Genomic DNA, 23,151 nt, shown 5'->3' on the forward strand with positions numbered 1-23,151 from the left:
CTTATCGATTATTATAAAAAACCTCCATTTAAGATGGGTCAATACTTATGGGCCAGTGCCCTGGACTTGCCCCCCAGGCTAAAAGTTGCCAGCCAGCCCCTGGGGGGGGTTGGGAAAATTAGGTGAAGACATATGAGAGACTGTAAGGTGTAAGGGAAACAGCTAATAAAGATAGGGGGAGGGAGACACTTTCCTGGAAAGGGCTGGGTCCAAAATGGAAAGAGTAAGTGTCAGACACTCCTTTCGGTGGGAGCATGGCATAAGCTCGATAGAGTGGAGAATAGGAAACTAAACATATAAGAGTAACGTGGAGGGTGACCAAGTGGCAGGGAGAAATAGAGAAATAAGGGCATGATTCAGACCCGCTCCCTAGATGCATCCGCTCGCTCCCAGTGGATGGAGATTCAGCTAAGTGATGTCAAGGCAGGTGCTCACACGCTAAGGCATAAGCACGCCCATTATGTCTTGGCGAGCCATCACTTTGTGTTTACAGATGCCCACCAGCCTGTCTTTAGCCGCCCACTAGCGGACGTCATCTCCAGGAAGTATAAACAACCATCAGTACATCGGGCCCCATCGGATATGACCGCAGCTCTTGCGGTTGACTATACCCTACCGCAAGCACTGCGAGCACTTCAGTGTATAATTCAACCAGGTGACGTGCACTATGAGGATGCCGGTTAATTATGCATGCCTCTGAAACGGCATTGAAACACTCAGGCACGCCTGCGTCAGCAACTCCACTCCCCCATTACTACTGCCTTGCCCCTGTTACCACCCACAAATGGCCTCTCCTGTCACTCATTCCACTGGGCTATCTTTGCAGGGCGAGCGAGCGCATCCCGATAGCTCGTACTAGTTTGCACACGCACACTGCGAAATATACTCATGTGCACATTTGCAAACATCGCCAGCAATGAGCAATCGCTTGCTAGCGAGCAGGTCTGAATCAGGTCCTAAATATACAGAGCGGAAATGACTTAGGGCCTGATTCACTACGGAGCGCAATATTGCATATACACGTAGTTCTACTGTGATACTATGCTAATCCATTGTGATCACAATGCAAATTCAGCACTACATAAGGACGCCCACTTTACATTGCACACATCCGTAATACTTAGCAGAATAGCTAAACCATTGGTACAATTGAGAACCATCGCAGCCTCACGCATACTTTCACAAGCTCTGACCTTACTCAGAAATTGCTAACAACCACGCACATTATGAGACCACACACTGCGTATAACATTGCAGTGGATCATTTATGCACACCACTGCAATGGGCAGCGAATGCACTGGCACGCCTACGTTCGGGCGACCTCCACCCCGTCACCACCCACAAATGGCACTTCTTGTCAATCACTCTGCAATGCGTCTGTGTGGTCACTGCAATCGCAGTCTCCATCACAGCAGCCTGTTCGCACACGCACACTGCATTACATACGCATGCACATTGCAGAACAATCTGCAGATTGCGTGCGTAGTTACAGTTGCATACAGTAGTGAATTAAACCCCAACAAAAATATAATAAAATACAGGTATATATGGTAACAATTTTAGGTAATAGTGGAAAGGTATCTATAATGTGGCATAAAATAATAGTAGCTAACTGATCAGCTATTAATTAATACAACAATGAAAGTATGTTAGAGAATTTGCGTAAGCTAAAATACGTTACAACATTGTGATAAATTGAGGTTCTGGTGGCTATGTCATATGACTTCTCGAATTAAACTCCATAGCCAGATCAACAAAAGTATTAAGGGTACAATAGCTAGAGGTATGTCCGGTTAGTAAAACAAGATTTAGAACCAAAATATATGGGTTAGTAAACCTAATACAGTATATTACAGAAAAATATTGGAAAAAGTATAAATATTTTATAAAAATAGCAATGGCATTGGTATATGTAAGCACAAAATATCAGGTCTGTCCCTCAAAAGACCAATGCATAGTAGCAGGATATATTGTACACGTGTAACCAAGTAAAGACCAAGGCATCCGCGTTGTCTAATATATTAAAATGAGTATTGAAGCCAACACAATATAGACTAGTAAATGAGTAATAACTAGAGGCAAACTAACTGTGAATTTAAAGTAGAGACTGAGATGTTGGTTATCGATCGGGGTCCAAACGGCCTCAGGGAGATCATCAATAATTCTGAAAGTTTGGAGCAGTTTGTAATCTTGTGTAGGTGTCTTTATCATATGAGTCTTTCCATTTCTGGTGACTAAAAGCTGGAATGGGAATATCCATTTGTATTTAATAGAGTGACTGTGCATGGTATGGGTGACATTTATAAGGTCTCGTTGTTTATTAAGTTTAATTTGAGCAAGGTTCTGATATAGATGTAGTTGGGACCCAGAGTAGTTGACCACAGGAACACCTCTATGCTCAGTTGTAGTATGTAATATTGCCGGCCGCAATGTAATGTAATACTGCCGGTTCAAATCCCGACAGCGGAAGCCCAGCAGGGGTGAAGATCCTGATCGCTAATAATGTAAGTATAACTAACCTATTTTTCCCCCTAACACTAACCCTCCCTTAGGGGTGCCTAACCCTAACTTCCCCCACAAATGCCTAACCCCGCTCTAAGTACCTAAACCTAAACCCCCCGTCCCCACAGCCTAAACCTAAGTCTCCCGGGGGAGTGCCTAACCCTAACCCCCCCTTCCCCTAGCCTAAACCTAACCCTAAGTCCCCCCAGGAGCCCTAAAACCTAACCCTCCCTCCCCCACGGCTGTCCGCGCCCGGCGCCAACCTTACCTTCGTTCGGTATGCCAGGCTTCGGCATAGGTCTGATGACAGGCATCTAGTTTTTGACAGGTTTTTCGCCTGTCATTAGTACCTTTCCGGGATTTGATAATCAGGAAGCCGATAGTCGGCATTTAGACTGTCAGTTTCCTGACTACATCCCCTATGCACTAGGGGATGTAGTCAGTGGTAATATCTGGTCAGTGGTAATATCTGAGACCAATTGTAAAAACAATCCTCCCAAGTAAGCTTGAATGTCTTCTATAACTACTGTTTCAGGGATGTTGCAGATGCCGATGCTGTTCCACCGGCTTCAGATCGGCGAATTCTTGTGCCATAAATTTTTGGTAATGGCACACCTCTTCCATTTTATGCTCTAAAGTATTGATGTGGGAGCACAATTCGGCAATTTCAGAGCAGAATTCTGCCAAATCTGACCTTATTTCAGATTGATTGGTTTTAGTAACAATGGTAACAATGGCTTTTAGCAGAGAAAGTAGCTTCAGAGGGAGAAGCATCATCAGAGTCTGAAGTTTTGATAAAAGTCCAATGTTGACGAAACAACAACTTGATTTGATATACTTTAATGTAGTTGATTGGTAGGAACTGATGGGGATACTTTAATGTAGTTGATTGGTAAGGACCGATGGTGATACCTAAATGTAGTTTATCGGTAAGGACCGATGATGATAGATAGTACCCAATGGCAATTCCGGGCTGGAGTCCATCGCGATTATTGCGACCATCGGGCTTGCGATGAGACCCTGGGGTAGGGTCTTGGCTGCCGTAAGCCCAAGTGGACTCCCTGCTCTAATAGTGATGTCAGTAGGTCCTCCCACAAATGTCAGGCGTTCCTAAGGGAATGCCTGCATTTGTGCAGCCACCCCGCCTACCCGCCTACAAAATGGGGTGAGCTGTCACTCACCATCGACAGCCGCCCTGTCTTGTAATGACAGCGACTGAAGTTCAGTCGCTCAGCGGGGCTAGCACATGCGCACGCCAGACGTGTGCAGTACCCAAACATCGAGCTGCTTGCGAGCACTGTGCGCTCATGAGCGGCTCTGAATCAGGCCCTATATGTCAACATGCTGGGGAAGCTTGTCAGAAGCAGAAACCCACAAAGAACCATCGGCATGCCCAAACATCATTCGGGGGTGGCGCGCAGCCCGGATGGACCTCTGTGCCGTCCTGGATAGGCATTGGAGAGGGAAGAAGGTAGCTTTAATAGTGTGGATCATGACACCTGCCTGGGACCCGGGGATGGGAACACCTAAAGAAAATAGGTGTCCCAAGCACATAGCAAATAATCAGTTGAAAGGCATTTTGCCTCTACGTCACACAATTTGGCCACCCTTAGATAAAAAATATGGGACCGTGTACCCAGATCAGTCAGGGGAGGTAATAGATTTAAATTTCTTTTGCAGTTTTAATCCAGATGGATTTTCAAATTTGACACATTGGTACTTAAAGGCTTAAATGAAACATTTGGATTAAATTGTTTCTTGTAAAGTTGGTTCCTAAGTATACTATTTTAATACTTAGTTTTAGCAAAAATAATCACATTAAATAAATTGTGCTTATCTGTCATCCTTAGGGTCAGTAATGTGGTGGTGGTGGACAGGGTTGTGTTGTTATGTCCATATATTTTATGATTCGCAGCCACCAGCACTGGCTTTGACCATCACAGTGACCATCAGTAATTTTATTCGATTCTGGAATGCCAACCCGTGGCACCCTTGCAAGTGCCCAGAATTACCCAAGGGTGCCGTGGCACCCGGTTTGGGAACATCTGATATCAATTATATTTGATAAGTAGTTTGAATTGTATTACCAGGAGGTTTGTCCACAATGTATCTATATACAAGTGTGTTTTATGTGACTGGCTTCTACCGAAGGCTAAGAAAAACTGTATGCGAATGATGTATAAGTATTCACATATTTTTAGAACTCTGGTTGTTCTCCCTAAATTCTTCTTTTGACCGCTAGTCAGCCCAGGCCAGGGATCCCTGGGGAGCTGGGGGCCCCCCCAATAAAGGAGTACCCCTTTCCAGGGCACCCCAGGCTGATAGCCCGGGACTATTCTCAGCACCCCTGGCTGGTGGGTGCCGGGTTGATTATGTAAAATGTGGGTCAAAGAAAGAATTAAAATATTGTCTTTTGCTGTGGAACTGCAGTTCCCAGTAAGCCTTCCCCACATGCTGGTACTTGGAGAACCAGAAGTATCAGCATGCGGGGCATTACGGGTCTGCTGGTGCCTGTAGTTCCACAGCAAAAGCAATATTAAAAAAACACAAAGCACACACCGTAGAAAAGTAAAATTTTATAAAAACATACATGCACACACACATACTGACCTAGTATCCCTGTAGCCAATCTGTCCTATTCTCCAGTAGATAATCCTGTCCTAAAAATTCCAAACTCACCGCCTCCTATGCATGGATTTGTCCTCTTCATTCCAAAGTAGACAATCCAGGGTCTTAGGAAAAAAAAACGCAATTACACGAGTCCATGGACAATAGTAGTGTTCTCTAAGAACACTACTACCCAAATAACAGCTCCGCCGTGGGATTTCAGTACAGAAATCCCGGTGCAGAGCACTCATTGGCTGAGAGAGGTGAGCCTTCTGCCTCTCAGCCAATGAGCGGTTCTCACCATTGACTTCAAAGGTGAGAACCAAGCATGCCCATTTAAAACATGGCGCCTCACGCCATTTTTTAAATTCAAAGATGGCCACCACGAGCCAATCACAGCTCGCGGCGTCATCACCCCACCCCCTCGGCTGGCTTATATAAAGCCAGCATGAGGCACTGTCCAGTCAGTACGTCAGCCAGGTAGCTGAAGCATGAAGGGTGGCGGCCATGCAAAAGAACTTAAAGGCCTCCGCCCTCCAGGTGAAGACGTAGTAGAAGTCTTGGGGGAAGCAGCAAGCATGTAAAAGAGCTTAAAGGCTGCCACCCCCAAGTGAAGGTGCGGAAAAATAAAATATTGAAGCAAACTGTCTCTTTGTTTTATTTTAATATTTCCTTTGCAGGGGTACTATAGGTACAAGCAGGCCCTTAATGCCCCGCCTGCTGGTACTTGTGGTTCTCAAAGTACCAGTTTGCGATGATGCCTGCTGGGACCTGTAGTACTACTGCAAAAGACAATATTTATATTTTCATATGCACCACACTACACAATCAACCTGGCACCCACTGCCAGGGGTGCAGGGGATAGCCCCGGGCTAACAACTTGGGCCAGGGGTGCCCTGCAGAGGGGGGACCACTTTATTGGGCGGTCCCTAACTCCCCAGGGATCCCCAGCCTTGGTTGACTAGCAGTCAAGGGTGATGCTTTGGCTGGGGGGCCCCGTGAAAGGACCCTCCTGGCTGTGGCTGTGGCTGTGGCATAGAATGGGTTCAGTGCTGGTTCTAGTAAATACAGGGGGACCTTATGCATTTTTGCCCCTGTATTTCCAGAACCAGGACAGGCTCAGAGCCCAGTGCTGGTTGCACTGAATATGGGGGACCCCTACATCATTTGTCCCCTGTATTTTGGACACCAGGTCTGGTTCTGAAAAGCCTGGTGCTGGTTATGCTTAATACAGGGAACCTCTATATCATTTCCCCCCTGTATTTAGCACAACCAGTACTGGGTCTCCAAAGCCCGGTGCTGGTTGTGCTTTGGGGGGGTGGGGCCATGACATTTTTTTTACACAGGGTTTTTTTAAACACAGAAGCATAGATGGGTCTAACTGATCATATTTGTACTTCTGTGTTTATTTATACACAGATGCAGGTATCACGGATCTTTCAGATCCGAGTCTGCATCTGTCTGGTGCTAACTCCCCCGGGTCCCTCCACCTGCACCACCGCCACCACTAATTTATATATACTTACCGTCTTTGTCCTAGAGCTGCTGAATAACAGGACCCCCGTATAGCTGGCAGGTCGGTGTAGTTATGGACGGTCTGTGGTGTCCTCCGGTGACTCACACAGTTGAGTTGCATGCTGCTCTCACCTGCCATACCAGGAAACAGACACTGGCATTCAGAAACCAATCCCATGCATTGCTGCTGTCTCAAGCCCCAACCATATCCTGAGCCACACTTATTGGAGATAAGAGTAGTAAAGGATACTGGTAGGTAGGTGCAGCGGTCCTGGTAATAGTAGCCTGTGAGCCACACTGCTATTCCGTATCTTTCGCATTGTAGTGGTCTAGTAGAGATCAAACATAGGTGCCGGGCCGATGTTCAATTCTTCAGTAGCCGTCTGGCATGTAGAGGTTTGGTAAGCATGAGAGCAAAGTGCTGGTACTTTCAAGATGATCCTTGTCAGTAAGGTGCAATATTGGAAAAATATAAAGTCCACAGTGTTCATAGACAGGGACAGTGATGCATTTTGTCTACACTGTAGACTTTTTCAAGCTATGTTTTTCTCTTATCTGAATATCAGGACTAGTACAGCAGTATAACTGGAACAGTCCAACAGGAGATCAGGCTCAATACAATTTGTCTTTTGAATAGGTTCAATACTTCATCCTCCTGAAGTACTGAACCTATTCGAAGGACAAAATGCGTGATCTTTATTGATGTCACTTCCGGTTTAGATTGTTTGCATGTGGTTCTCAGTATAAATATGGGGCCTGGGATGCAGTACTGTTATATGTGCCTAAATTATGTTTCCATTGTTTACCATGCTGTACAGTTACCCATTCTGATGTAGATTTGACTAGAACTGGACTGAACTGAAACGTTGAGATGTGGCATTATTGGCTTGATTTGAACTATGTTCTGATTAAAGAAGCGACTTTATATTAGCGCTGAGGTGGTGCATCCCCTCTTTCCAAATATTGGATAACTAATTTTGTACTATGGTAGCTGCTGTGTTGGTGCCACGGATGGTTGCGGACTTGGACCCGGAGTGGAATCAGGAGTGGGTTTAAGAACAGTCTTCTGATACTGGAAGGATGCAGGCTTGAGAGGAATACTGCTCATGAGTGGCCCTTAAGATAGTGAGTGTCTCAGACGGCCGTTTACCCAGAAAGGCACATGGGTACCAACTGTAGGTAACTGGATAGCTAGAGGGGACGTTGATGTCATGGACAAGGATCCCAACTGGAAGCGAGAGCCAGGAGAAGCACTACTGCACACAGAGGTAAATGATTGTATCTGGATCATGAAGCAAGCAGAGTCATAATGGCAAACTGGACTGGAAACACAGCAAAGGAGCACAGAGAACTAGCACCCAGCAAGGGAATAACATTGCACTGGCAATGAAAGGACTGCAGATCAGTCCTTAAATACCCAGAGGAAGTTCTGGTATTTTTTGCTAGTACTACCGGAATGCTCTGCTTGGATTGGCTGGAATGTGTCACATGATGAAATCCAAGATGGTAGCCCCCATGTCACGCTGCAGCACTGCCAAACCTGACCCAGACTCATCACAAGCATTCAGGACAGTATGTCTCCGGAACCCCATGGCATGCAGGGCAGATCTCCAAGTGCCCGCACCTACACCAGCGGGACCCCACCATAGCATCCGGACAGGTAAGGTCCGCTGCCCCCGAGCACACACAGCCCTGGTCAGGGCAGTTGGGCATCTACTGAGTAGCACCCTTTTATATTTGAGCCATTGGTTAGATGTGAGTGCAGAACTATGCCAAAGTATGATGAGGGCCCTGTTTTGTACAAATATATATATATATATATATATATATAATGAACCACTTTAGGGAAAGGAGCATTGACACAAGCTGTGTGGCATTTTTATTTCCTGCAGTCACATGCAATGCACAGCCTGTTGGTGTTTTATACCCACTCCAGTGCTCTGGACCAGACATACCGTCTATCTGGAAAGTATTCCCTAACATTACCTCAGTATATATATATACAGTGTATGTGTGTATAAAAATATTTATATATTCCATAGACAAAAAACCTTGCGGTTTCACATATCCCATTAAGGCTGCTTAGGCATGATCTCAAAATTCACAAAACCTATTGATTTTCTGCCAGTCGAACTTCAAAAAGCAATGAAATTACGATCATTAAGGCTGACGCCTTAACGGACCTGTCCCTTGCGCCATACATATATGGTATGCCATCACTCCCTGTGGTTAATGGCAGATTCAGCACTCTCACAGAATGAGATTGCTGTCACTCATAAAATGGTGGAGCTGCTAATTCACAGAATTGTGTGCTCATTGGAATACACACATGCAGTCTATGCAACTGAGGTCAAAGCAGAAAATAGAGCTGTGCAGATGGGATAAAAGTGGGGTGGATGGGGGGAGGAGACACAGCAGTGTAGATAGGTGAGACATAAAGGTGTGTAGAGGAGGGAAGGTTAAGCAGTACAGAGGGGGGGTAGCCAAAGTAATGCAGATGGGTGGAAAACAGTGGTGTGGATGGGGGGAAACAGAGTGGCACAGTTTGGGGGGACAGCGACGTGGATGAGGAAGATAGTGGCATGGACATGGGAAGACAGAGCAGTGCAGATGGGCAAAGACAGATTGGTGCTGATAAGGGAATACAGACTAGCACAAATAGGAGAACGCACAACAGTAGGGATTGGGGAAGACAGATTAGTGTGGATGGGTAGGAAGACAGAGTAGAGAAGGTGGGGGGAGGAGATAGAGTTGCACAGTTGGGGGGGACAGTGTGGTGCAGATGGAGGAAAAAAAGAGAGCCACAGAGGAAAGGAAGACAGCGGTGTGGCTTAGGGGAAGGCAGTAGTGCAGAAAGAAACAGAGTGGCACGGATGCAGGGTGGTGCAGATGGGGAAAGACAGATTGGTATGGATGAGAGAACACAGACTACCATAGTTCAGAGACCACACAGCAGTAGGGATTGGGGTAGACAGATTGGTGTGGATGGGGAGGAAAACAGAGTGGTGGGGGGAGACAAAGTTGCATGGTTGGGGGACCAGAGTAGTGCATATGGAGGAAGAAAGAGTGCCACAGATGAGAGAAAGACAGCAACGTGGTTGTGGAGGAGGCACAGATGCAGGGCGGTGCGGCTGGGGAAAAGCATTGGTGCGGATGAGGGAACACAGATTATCACAGTTGGGAGACCACACAGCAGTAGGGATTGGGGAAAATATAGCAGCATGGAGGCATATAGGAGAAGAAAGTGTACATGCATAGACAGAGTATGATATTTTTAAAAATAGGGGAGCTGAACGTGTATTCTAAATGAGTTTAATGTATGCAGTGAGAAAGATGTTGGAAGCCAGTGAGTTTGTTTTGGTGATGAAATGGGAAGATTGTGGGCACTGAGTGGGATGTGGGAGCCACATAACTGCTCGAACCTCAGCTGCATAGACTGCATGTGTGTATTCCAATGAGCACACAATTCTGTGAATTAGTAGCTCCACCATTTTGTGAGTGACAGCAATCTCATTCTGTGAGAGTGCTGAATCTGCCATTAACCACAGGGTGTGATGGCATACCATATTTGTATTGTGCAATGATCACGTTCATTAAGGCATCAGCCTTAATGATCATAACTTCATTGTTTTTTGAAGTTTGAATGGCAGAAAATCAATACTGTTGGTTTTGTGAATTTTCAGGTCATGTCTAAGCAGCCTTAATGGGACATGTGAAACCGTAAGGTTTTTTGTCTATGGAATTTCATAGCTTTTTTAAAATGTATTAACTATCAGGGTTTGGATGAGCAAACCAGGCCACCTGCAGGGGAGAAGAGCAACAAAATGGTACACTAACGCAGGTGGAAGAGGGGACAGCACACAGGAGATTGGTTTGGGAGGTGCAGAGTGCGAGACGGCTGTAGGCATGTGGGGTAGCTGCAGCAGTGGTGGTGCACAGCAGTAGCAGCGGTGCAGTGCAAAGGGGGCATCAGTGGGTGACAGAGGGCTCACTGGTAGTGCGTATGCACCTGAGAAAATCAAATCAATAAGTCACAGATGGACGAATGCAGCAGTGAGATCTACACATCTGTTAAAAATTGAATGTATAAAAAAAAATAAAGCGTAGACCCGCTCCTCCAAGAAAACAACCAGCACTGGGCTTTGGAGCCCCAGTACTGGTTGTGCTAAATACAGGGGACATATGATGTAGGGGTCCCCTGTATTAAGCACAACCAGAACCAGGCTTTTCAGAACCTGTCCTGGTTGCCAAAATATGGGGGACAAATGACATAGGGGTCCCCTTTATTTAGCGCAACCAGCACAGGGCTCCGAGCCAGTCCAGTTTCTGGAAATACAGGGGGAAAAAATGCATAGGGCCCCCCTGTATTTCTCAGAACCAGCACCAGACTCCTTCTAGAGGGGGTGTGATGCCACAGCTAGGGGAGCCCTTTCAACAGGTCCCCAGCTGCAGCATCACCCCTGGCCACTAGTCAGCCCAGGCCGGGATTCCTGGGGAGTTGGGGACCCCCCGATAAAGGGATCCCCCTCCTCAGGGCACCCCAGGCCCCTGGGCGGTGGGTGCCGGGTTGATTTGTGTTGTGTGGTGCATATGAATATATAAATATTGTCTTTTGCAGTAATACTACAGGTCCCAGCAGGCATCCCCCACATACTGGCACTTGGAGAACCACAAGTACCAGCAGGCGGGGCACTAAGGGCCTACTGGTACTTATAGTACTCCTGCAAAAGAAATATTAAAATAAAACAGACAGACACCGTTTTTTAAAGTATTTTATTTAGCGGGACCTTCACCTGGGGGGCAGCAGCCTTAATCTCTTTTTCATGGCTGCCGCTTCCCCAGGACTTCTATGGCATCTTCACCTGGAGGGCGATGGCCTTTAAGCTCTTTATCCTGGCCATCGCCCATCCAGGGCTTCCGCGGCGTCATCTCTCTTCTTTCTTTGGCAGCTCTTCTCTGCTGACCATCTTTGAATTTCTAAAATGGCTCTGAGGCGCCATTTTGGAAAAGGCCATGCTCGGTTCTCACCATTGAATTCAATGGTGAGAACCGCTCATTGGCTCAGAGGCGGAAGGCTCGTCTTTCTCAGCCAATGAGCGCTCTGCACCGGGAATTCTGGACTGAGGGCCTGATTCAGAGCCGGACGCTCTGACCAGAGCTCGCTCTGAATCAGGGCCCTCCTACCTAAAAATGGAGCGGCCTCTTGGACGCTCGCATAGGTGTGGGTTACCACCCACAGCTTATGCGAGCGTCCATGATGATGGTCGCGATGATGGTCGCGATGAGACCCTGTGGTAGGGTCTTGCTGCCGCAAGCCCAGGGGCTTACTAGTGATGTCAGTGGGGCCGGCTCCAGATGGAAGGCGTTTCCATGGGAACGCCTCCGTCTGGGCAGCCATGCCACTGGCACGCCCACCAAAGGGGGCGTGTTGGTCCCCTGTATTTAGCACAACCGTCTAGTGGGCGGTAGCCTGTGTTAGCTCTTTTTCATGGATGCCTCCCACTAGGACTTTTGGTGTCTTCACCTGGTGGGCGCCAACCCGCCAGGGCTTTGGCTTCCTCACCAAGTGGGCGACAGCCTGTGTCAGGTCTTTTTCTTGGCTGCCGCCCACTAGGACTTATGGAGTCTTCGCCTGGTGGGCACCAACCTACTAGGGCTTCGGCATCTTCACCTGGCGGGCACCAACCCACCAGGGCTTCGATGTCTCCACCTAGTGGGTGGCAGCCTATGTCAGCTCTTTTTCATGGCTACCTCCCACTAGGACTTCCATCATTTTCGTCTGGCAGATGCCAACCTGCCAGGGCTTTGGCGTATTCGCCTGGCAGGCACTAACCCGCCAGGGCTTTGGCATCTTCACCTAGTGTACAGCAGCATGTGTCAGCTCTTTTTCATGGATACCACCCACTAGGACTTATGGCATTATCGCCTGGCAGGTGCCAACCCTGCAGGGTTTCGGCGTCTTCACCAGGCGGGTGCCCACCCGCCAGGGCTTCTGGCGTCTGCACCTGGGGGGTGGCTGCTACCTCCCCAGGGCTACTGTGGTCCTCTTTAGGTGCCGCCACCTCCAATGACATCACGAGTCATGATTGGCTCATGGCGGCCATCTTTGAAAATCAAAGATGGCCACCGCTAGCCAATCATGGCTTGCGACATCATCGCCAGCGGCACCGGCTGCTGCAGGACCAGCGCCTGTTCAGGTGTCGGATCCAGTCCCCGCCAGCCATTCTGCCTAGTACGGCAGCGGCGCCCATTTAAAAAATGGCGCCTTAGTCTTCCTGCATATGTGCCACTGTTTCCTTCCATCTGCACCACTACCTTGTCCCCAGCCACATCACTCTGTCTTCCCTTATCTCTGCCATACGTTATTCCTCCATCTGCACCACTCTGTCCCCCCAACTATGCCACACTGTCCCACCCATACCACTCTGTCTTCCCACCCAATTGCACAAATCTGTCTTCCCCAATCCATTCTGTTGTGTGTTCTCCCATTGTACTAGTCTGTATTCCTCATCCACACCAATCTGGCTTTACCCATCTTTGCTTCTCTGTCTTCCAGCATCCATGCCACTCTGTACCCCCAGTCATGTCGCTCTGTTCCCCCAAACCGTGCCACTCTGTCCACCCATGTGCACCAATTTCCACCAATCTGCATCACTTTGGCTCACTCCCATCTGTACTGCCTAATATTCCCCTCTACACACCATTATGTCTGCCCGATCCATACTGCTCTGTCTTCTTCCTCTACAGTGGCATAAATTCATCCCAGACGCCCGGAGGCAAGTTTTAATTTGGTGCCCGCCCTAAAAAAAGGGAAAATATACAGTATATTGTGAATATCTATCTACCTATTATATATGCACAAAAACACTAATATAAAATAGCCCTAAGCGGTGGGAATATATTGTGTGCAATGGAGGAGGTGCCTCTTCAGTGCTGGCACCCGATGGCAGGTGCCTCCATTGCTCCCATAGTTATGCCCCTGTTCCCCCATCCACCATATTCTTATCCCATCTTCATAGCTGTATGAACTGCTCAGACCTCAGCTGCATAGACTGCATGTGTGTATTCCAATGAGCACAAAATTCTGTGAATTAGCAAGTCCACCATTTTGTGAGTGACAGCAATCTCACTCTGTGAGAGTGCTGAATCTGCAGTTAATCACATAGTGTCATGGCATACCATATCTGTATTACGCATGGAACACATCCATTAAGGCATTAGCCTTAATGATAGTAATTTCATTGCTTTTTGGAGTTTGATTGGCAGAAATTCAATAGATTTTGTGAATTTTCAGATCATGTCTAAGCAGCCTTAATGGGACATGTGAAACAATAAGGTGGACTAACACAGGTGGAGGAACATACAGCACACATGAGGTGTTTTAAGGGTGCAGAGGGAGAGACAGCTGTGGGGGCAGGCTTTAGGTGTGTGGGGCAGTGGCAGCAGCAGAGGTGTGGAGCAGTGGCAGCAAAAGGGCCATGCGCAGAAGCATCAGTGGGCGACAGAGGGACTCACTGGCGGTGGGCATGCACCTGAGAAAATCAAATCAATAAGACACTGATGCCTGGATGAATCAGTGAGATCAAGCTATGCATCTGTGTTAAAATTTGAGTTTGTGTAAAATAAAAAATTAAAAAAGGACATGCCACCCCCAAAACACAACCAGCCCCAGGCTTTTCACTGCCGGTCCTGGTTGTGAAAATATGGAGGACAAATGATGTAGGGGTCCACCGTATTAAGCACAATCAGCACCAGGCTAATCAGAACCAGTCTTGGTTGCCAAAATATGGGGGACAAACAACGTAGGGGTCCCCTGTATTCAGCACAATCAGCACTGGGCCCTGAGCTGATCCTGGTTCTGGAAATACAGGGGAAAAATAAGTAGGGCTCCCCTGTATTGTCCAGAACCAGCACCAGACTTTTTCTAGTGGGGGGCTAATGCCACAGCCAGGGGAGCTCTTTCACCGGGCCCCCCAGCTGAAGCATTAACCCTGGCCACTAGTCAGCCCAGGTCTGGGATCCCTGGGGAGCTGGGGACCCCCCCAATAAAGGGGTCCCCCTCTCCAGGGCACCCCAGGCTGATAGCCCGGGGCTATCCCCAGCACCCCTGGGTGGTGGGTGCCGGGTTGATATTGTAACGTGGTGCATTTTAAGAAATATTGTCTTTTGCAGGTAAACTATAGGTCCCAGCAAGCCTCCCCCACATGATGGTACTTGAGAAACCACAAGTACCAGCAAGCGGAGCATTTAGGGCCCACTAGAACCTGTAGTACACCTGTAAAAGAAATATTAAAATGAACAGACTACACCGATTTTTTAAATAAAATTTATTTTGTCGGCATCTTCAGCTGGGGGGCAGCGGCCTTTAAGCTCTTTTTTGTGGCAGCCGCCACCCCAGGACTTCGTCTTTGCCTGGCGAGCATCAACCCACCAGGGCTTCGGCGTCTTCACCTAGTGGGTGCCAGCTTGTGTCAGCTCTTTTTTGTGGCTGCCACCCACAAGGATCTCCGGGCATCTTCGACTGGTGGGCACCAACCTGCCATGGCTTTAGCATCTTCGCCTAGTGGGCGCCAACCCACTAGGGCTTCGGCATCTTTGCCTACTGGGCGGCAGCCTGTGTCAGCTCTTTTTCATGACGGCCGCCCACTAGGACTTCCGGCATCTTCCTTCTATGAGAGCACTTCTTTGCTCCCTCCCGTCCGTCGGGAGCAATGCCGATCCTCGCGCTGGCTTATATAAGCCAGCTGAGGGGGTGGGGCGATGATGTTGCGAGCTGTGATTGGCTCGCAGCGGCCATCTTTGAATTAAAAAAAAAAATTAAATATGCTCCGCTGCCAAACTCTGTAGAATGGCAGGCAAGGACTGGAGCCTCTCGGATCCAAGCCCATCGCTAACGCACGCACCGCCACCAATTCCCCCACCACCGCTGGTTCCCGCTGACACTTGCACTACCGCCGCTCACACTCGCGCTGCCTCTGCCGCTGACACCCACGCCGCTGATGTCCTGCTGCCAATGCTGTCCGCACCGCCGTCAGGTCCCTGTTGCTGCTACCACCCGCTGCCATTGCCAGGTCACCCCACCGCTAACATCTGCTAAAGGCAGCCATCTGCACCTAGGTGAAGCCTCAGTGAGTACACCTGGTGGAGGCTCCTACTGAGGCTGTGCAAGGAATTGAGGACGCAAGTGGCCGTTCGTACGTTCGGCGTACGTAAAAAAAAATGTAAATTCAAGCACTCGCTCGTATTTTCGAACGCAGCCAAACAGCCTCCCCAAACTCAAGCGACCCCTCCTCTAACTAACGAGCATGCCAAATAGCGAGCGTACATCCCCGAAATGGCTTGAAGGGAACGCACGCACAAGTACAACCCGGAAGTGGGACTGTCAGATTTCGATTAACTGCTTGTTTATTCTGCCTACCTCCCTCAATCGTATCATGCCCATCAATATATCAATTAGCTTAATTGTTTTTTTTTTTTTTAACACAATGCAATAAACTTTAATCTTGTCCGTGTTTGTGTTTACCCGCAGAATACGTACGGCTTAAACATTCGCTTTTATTTGTCAAAATACATGTTAGCCCCAATTAAACAATTGTTCTATTTGTTTTTCCGCATATTTCCCGGGGTTCATTTCTTTATTTAAATTTGCTTACGCATGTCACTGCATCAAGCCTATCATAACTCTCAAGAGATTTCTGGCCCTGTCGAACACATGACTCATACACTAACCAATAGAATTGGTCCTGTTAATTACCCAAATACATTAGCCAATCATATTTTTTTTTGGCACTTTATTAAAAATGTTTTTTAACAAATACACCATTGCCATCATGAGAGCCTCCGCATTCACCAGGCGCGAGCTGCTGGTGCTAACGGAGGTGATGGATAGGCGGATCACCAGCCAGCCTCCACCCATCACCAACCGCGAAAAGCGTTCCGCATATGTGGAGGTACGGGGCCGCCTGCGCTCCTTCGGCTCACGCTGCCAGATCGGCCAGCTGGAGCGCAGGTGGTCGGACCTGCAACGGCGGGCGCCCCGCTTGCTGGCATGCTTTCGCATGCAGATCGCAGAAAGTAAGTTTTAGGGACTGTGGTTTTCATGTTTGTCTTTGTGGCCCTAACTGCGTGTGCATGTTTTCATGTATGTCATATTTATTCATTGTACTCATATCTGCATGGCCATGTTTTTCATGTATGTCATATTTATTCATTGTACTCATACCTGCATGGCCATGTTTTTTTTTTGTGTGTCATAAAATAGTGTTCTTCTAGGATTTGTTTTGAAACTAACCACAATTTGTTTCACATCTTTTAGGGGCACAGCGAAGACTATGGTGTCATCATCATCCCAGACGGCGCTCACGCCCACTCTCCCCAACCCCCAGCCAACCCTCCACAACCCCAAATTCCCCTATTTCCCACTCCTCCCCAGCCTGCCAAGATCCTCAGGCAGATATTTCTGGGCTCCGTCCCAATTCCCCCTCTCCTCCAACCACCCCTCTTCGAATTACCCCCTCCCCGGATTCTGAAATTACCCCGCCCAGATCATTGGGGAATGGAGGCACCTCTGAGGAGGACGAGGGAGGGCCTTCTGGAGCTGCCGTTTTTTCTAACGGTATGTTTGTGTTTTTGTTTCTTTTTCGCCACAAACTGTTTGTATGTAATCATGTGTCGTTCCCTTTTTTTGAGTTTTGATTTCACCATACACATATCACACCTGTCGGAATTTGTTTATTGGCCTTGTATTTTTGGGCTTCACTATTTTGGGGGGATGGGTTTTAATGGTGTAATTATGCTTTGTTGCCAAATATATTGATTGTTGGTTTGTTTGTTTTGGCTTGTTTTTTAATGTGGTTTCATTATTGTTGTATTAATCCCCACCCTTTTCTAACCCACAGAGGAACAGAGGCGTAGGGCTGAATTATCCGCCTGTGTGGCCCGTATGCGGGAATATATAATTGGTCTGCTGGTGGTCCTTGACCATATGTCGGTCCTCCTTAGGGACTAGTTTTTTTTGTTTTTTGTGCTAAATTTAAATAAATTAATATTTTCAAATTAACGTTCTGTCTCATTCGTTGTTGCAAAATCAGAGCTTGTTTACACTGACATAAGTAGACTCCTGCAAGGATTTGCAATTTTTGTCACTAAGATTGTGTGTTGTATTTTTTTGGAAAATAGGCACAAGAAACACCTAACAGTAACAATCTCATTTCCCTTTTTTGGTGTAGTCACAATTAGATATTACTACATTTTACAGGTTCCTATTTGGGGTGCAAGCTGCTTAGGCCGATATTACGAAGCCAACTGATTGTACAGGATTCCTTTGGGTGTTGGTTTGGACCCGGAAAACATATTACATTTTTGCTCAACTTGCGTCATTACTGGATTACCCCTTAGGCAAATGTAATGTGTGTGAACCTGGTTACACTTGCTTGTAACATTCAAAAAAAGGTACAACATTACACTCTCAAGACATTTATTCACAACATAACTCCAAAATCAAAGTGGTCACTCACAAACAAAACACAGAGTGATAATCATAAATACAACACATACCAACAAAAAAAAAAAAAAAACACAACAAATCAAGAACTGGATGACGAAGGACCATGCCAACATGATTCCACAAATATGGCGTTGCAATATGGGTTCCATAATATATCCCCAAAATTTCCACATACAGATTTTTTAAGGGTAGCAGAAAGTAGTCATCGTTGGAGTGCCAAAGATTAAGGAAAAAAACAGAAGATGGAGAAAAACAAAAAAAATAATTAGATGTTCTCAAACAAACTGTACCACATTGGGTATAAACACTGTTGTTTTGACAATAATTACCTAAAAAATCTGGCCACCACATCATCGCGTATGGCCCCCCCACATACTGACCTCCGACCAACCTCGGGGGGGCATCCTCAGGTAAGGCATCCTCTGGCTGCATTGGGACACCACTCCTTATGGCGATGTTGTGAAATATCCCACACAGGACCACAATTTTCGAAACCATATCCGGCAAATACATGAGCTCGCCACCAGAGCGGTGGAGGCATCTGAATCGGCCTTTTAAAAGGCTGATACAGTGCTCCACCACTTGCCTGGTGGCTGTAAGTGCGGCATTAAACACACTTTGTGGCCCTGGTGTGGGAGCCAAATAAGGAGTGAGCAGCCAGGGCGTGCAAGGGTAGCCACTGTCTCCTGTGAAAAAGAATAGACAACATCAGGATCACTCTGTATGAAGCTTAACATTGTTATGTACTAAAGGTCTCCACTTACCCAGAAGCCATGCATCACCAGCTTGTAGGTTGGTTAATTTGTGCCATATCCCTGATTGCCGGATGACGAAGGAGTCATGTGCACTTCCTGGTAATTTTGCATTCAGGGACAGGATCTGGAGGGAGGCATCACATACCACCATTACATTCAGGGAGTGATAGTGTTTCCGGTTTCTAAATATGGCCTCCAGCCGTGCTGGAGGCTGAAGTGGTATGTGAGTACCATCCACAACCCCTATGATGTGTGGGAAGCCAGCTATTTGGTAAAAATTGGCCTTGGCCACACTAAGGGCACCCATATCCAAAGGCATTTGAATAAAATGATGGAGGTGCTTGAAAAGTGCCTCCATCACTGCCCTCAGGATCCGGGAAAAGGAGGATTGTGAGATGCCCGCCACTATTCCCACCGTTGTTTGAAATGATCCTGAGGCACAGAAATGTAACACCGCCATAAATTGTGTAAGTGGTGGTATTGATGTAGGACTGTCAATTTGCCGCTCAAGATCACTCTCTATTAATGAGAGAGTGTCTATGATGATTTTGGGAGGAAGACGGTAGCGTCTTAAAACCTCATCATCGGGCATTCCAAAAAGGGTGACATGTGTTCGAAATATCTGGGGCCTTGCACGCCTACGATGTCTACGCCTGGGATGAGATTGAGGTTGGTCGGCTTCCGGGATCATGGCCAGAACAATCCGACCCAGATCAACCTGAAATTGCAAGATTGGACTGTGAGGCTTTTTAACCCCCCCCCCCCAAAAAAAAAACTTAGCTTGATGATACCATCCATTGATGCTTACATGCCGGGGTATTGTCATGATACGTGCAAACTGGAAATAATCACAACATAAATATACATCATTTTATGCTGGGCATTTCTGTTTCCAAATTTTGGCCAAGACAAAACATAAAAGGGGAGAAACACACATTTGGCCAAAGAGCAAAACGACATTGTGCACACTACGTCAAATTGGGGCCAAATGTAAGCAACAAATGCTAAAGGGAAAACTCAAACAATTTAACGGGATGATTAAGTATTTCAAAATGCGCTAATTAGTTTGCAAATTCAAGTCACAATAGAAACTAATAAAAATGCGCTAATTAGTTCACAAATACAAGTCACAATAGAAACTAATAAAAATGCGCTAATTAGTTTGCAAATACAAGTCACAATAGAAACTAATAAAAATGCGCTAATTAGTTCGCAAATACAAGTCACAATAGAAACTAATAAAAATGCGCTAATTAGTTCGCAAATACAAGTTACAAAATACGCAGCTACAAAAAAAAACAATTTTAAAACATTTCGGAGTTAGAAAAACAAAGGTAACAAGTGTAAGGCCACCCAAAGTTGCGTAAAGACAAACATGAACATTTACAAAACAATTAAACAAATGAACTTACCAAGAGATAATATATAAGATTCCGGATCAAAAGGTCTTTGGGGCAGAGCCAAAAAAAAAACCTAAGAGAGATGAAATGACGAGAAAAAAACGTTAGAAAATTCAGAAACGGAAGGAGACACAAATTGAACCAAAGTTAGACTTCCAAAAACTTGCCAAAACAAGAAACGCCAAAAAGAAATCCAACAGAAAAAATGCGAATGGAAAAAAAAAAGCAAATATATCAAAAATAAACTACTTCCACCAACGCAAACTCCAAAACCCGCCAACAATCAACTCCAACCAATGTAACCTCCAACAATCAAAAAACGCCACCTCGACTCGAGACGCCCCAAGCCATAAATAGTGTTTAGTTTCCCGCACAAATTAAGGAGGGATCATAGGAACGCACAATCAATGATGCGGCCGAAAAATAAGGACGCATATATAAATACGTCACGAGCCAAACCAAACATTCTGGTGTATTTCTTGTTTGGAGCTCAGACATGGCTACAGACCAGGGAAACAATGGACAACAGTCTGGCGGTAAGTATTTCAGGCATTTTGACACAATGATTAATTAGAAACATACTATTGTGCAAGTTGTGAAGTTGACAATTCTCCAAATTTACACAAATAGGTGAGGAGGATGACATGGAAGAGGCTGCCGGGCCCAGTATTCCGGGCAAAGCTGCCAAAAAGAAAAGGCAGCCACAATTCACAAGAAAGGAGATGGAGGTTTTGATTCAGAAGTGTGTGGACATCCTGCCACAGGCAGACAGGAATATGAGTGCAAGCCAGAAGTGGAGAATGTGGGAAGAGGTAGCCGTTGCTGTCAATAGGGTGGGTGATTATGTCCGTCTAGCCCGGGATGTCAAACGGCGGTAAGTAAACACTTGCCCCCCCCTAAAACCAAAACCCATTTTAAACAAAAGGATAATGGCTCAAATTTCACCCACAGATGGGCCGACTTCAAATATCGCCTGAAGCAAAAAATGGCGGACAGGGCTAGGCATGCAAGGGGGACAGGTGGGGGTCCCACCCCTGTGTCATTGGAGTTGAATGATTTAGAAGAGCTGGCACAGGGGTGTGTGCAGCCTGTGGAGGTGTTTGGCGTGTCCAACATGGATACGGACATGCCAGACTTTGCGGCTCCTCATGTTGTCCCAGATAAATATTGTGATGTCACCAACTCTGAAATGTTATTGTGCCAATATGTAGATTCTAATGTGACTCTTTTCTCATTTTTCAAACAGAGACACAGGCGGATGAGTCTGCTCCAGAGGGGAGCCTTGGCCGCAGAATTTCTGCTGGCTCTGTAGGGGAGGAACCAGTACATCCGGCTGAGGACCCTGCAGAAGCCAGTCCAGGGCAATCCCCCTCGCAGGCAGTGTCCCTCCTCACAGAACTCAATTTTAAATCGGATTTCCATATGGAGATTCTGCAGAGGATGGACGCCAGTCTGGTATGGGTGGCTGAGGCCCTGGAGCAAAATGCTGCGGCCAACGTGACCATTGGTCAGGCCCTGGCGGAAAATACCAGGGCCAACATCCGCATCGCCAATGCCCTGGAGCAGCTCGTTCGCCAGCACATGGTGGAGCCGACCTCCCTTCCTGCCGGAACATCAGGATCCTCCACCTCTGGCACAACATCAGCCAATCCTCCAAATGTGCCTAGCCCTGTGCCTAGTCCAGAGGCCACAACATCTGCCTCTGGACAGGCCAGCCCGATGACATCCCGGACCCGGTCTGGCGCCCTCCCTCCCCCAGCCAAACGGGCGAAAAAACGTTGACAGCATTGGCTACTTTTCCCACACTCCTTCTGTGCTTGCCTCATATTCCTTTCTGCCCAAAACTTCCCTCTCCTTTCTTGTGAATTGTTTTTAATTTTTTGATTTACGTTTACCAAAAATTTATTGTTTGCACAATTAATAAATATTGTGGAATGAACACTGCCAAAAATGTTTGTGTAAAATATGTGCATGTTTTTTTTTGTGGATAGCAATAAATTTACATAAAATGTACGACTTTGTATTCTGACATTATTGTCAAAATGGGTTACATTTAATCCGGGCCCACAAGGCAACAACGTTCAAAAAAAACATTTTACATTTGAAAAAAAGGGCTCTTTAAGGAACGTTTAAAACATTACCTAAGGATGCAAATTCACCTTGCAAAAACAAAATGAGCCCAAAAACCTAAACATGATGACATTATTGTTACAATAGTCCAAAAACCACAAATTGAGGCCAAAATAATCCCCCACAAATGTACGCTAATTGATTGTGTAATCCAGACATTAGCAGCTATGATTTCCACCTGCGTTCGGTTTTGTGCTATCCAAAAAAACTGCTTTCCAAATACATACCAAGCCGGTTTTCAATCCAACACTAATTGATTTTCTGACAAGCCGTGATTAATCGATGCTACATCGTGGAGTGCCGGGACGGAGGAGAAGGCCATCGCCAATGTGGTCGAGTTATCCAGACCCTAAGCTGTGCGAGCATTTTGAAGGGAAAGAGGATCATCCAGTGACGTATGAGTTGGTACGAACACATTTGACGTTCGCATTTGTTAATGTATGTACGCCCCAAAAACGCCTCGCCACGCCTGCGTTTTTCCATCACCTCCCCCGTCAACACCCAAAAACGCCCTGTTCTGTCAATCACATTTGACATGTCACTTCCTGTACGCTATTTGACGAACGAGACAAAAAAAACTCGCAATCTGCCGTACGCACATGCGCAGTGTAACACCGAAGCATGCGCGGATAGTCAACATCGGAACGCAACGAGCGTACTGCTGTTAGCGAACGGCACTGAACCAGGGCCTGAATCTGCCTATCTCTATAATGGTGCAATTGTGAGGTAATAGTT

Source organism: Taudactylus pleione, unplaced genomic scaffold (genome assembly GCF_031769625.1).
Source record: "Taudactylus pleione unplaced genomic scaffold, aTauple2 ptg000305l, whole genome shotgun sequence".
Lineage (NCBI taxonomy): Eukaryota > Metazoa > Chordata > Amphibia > Anura > Myobatrachidae > Taudactylus > Taudactylus pleione.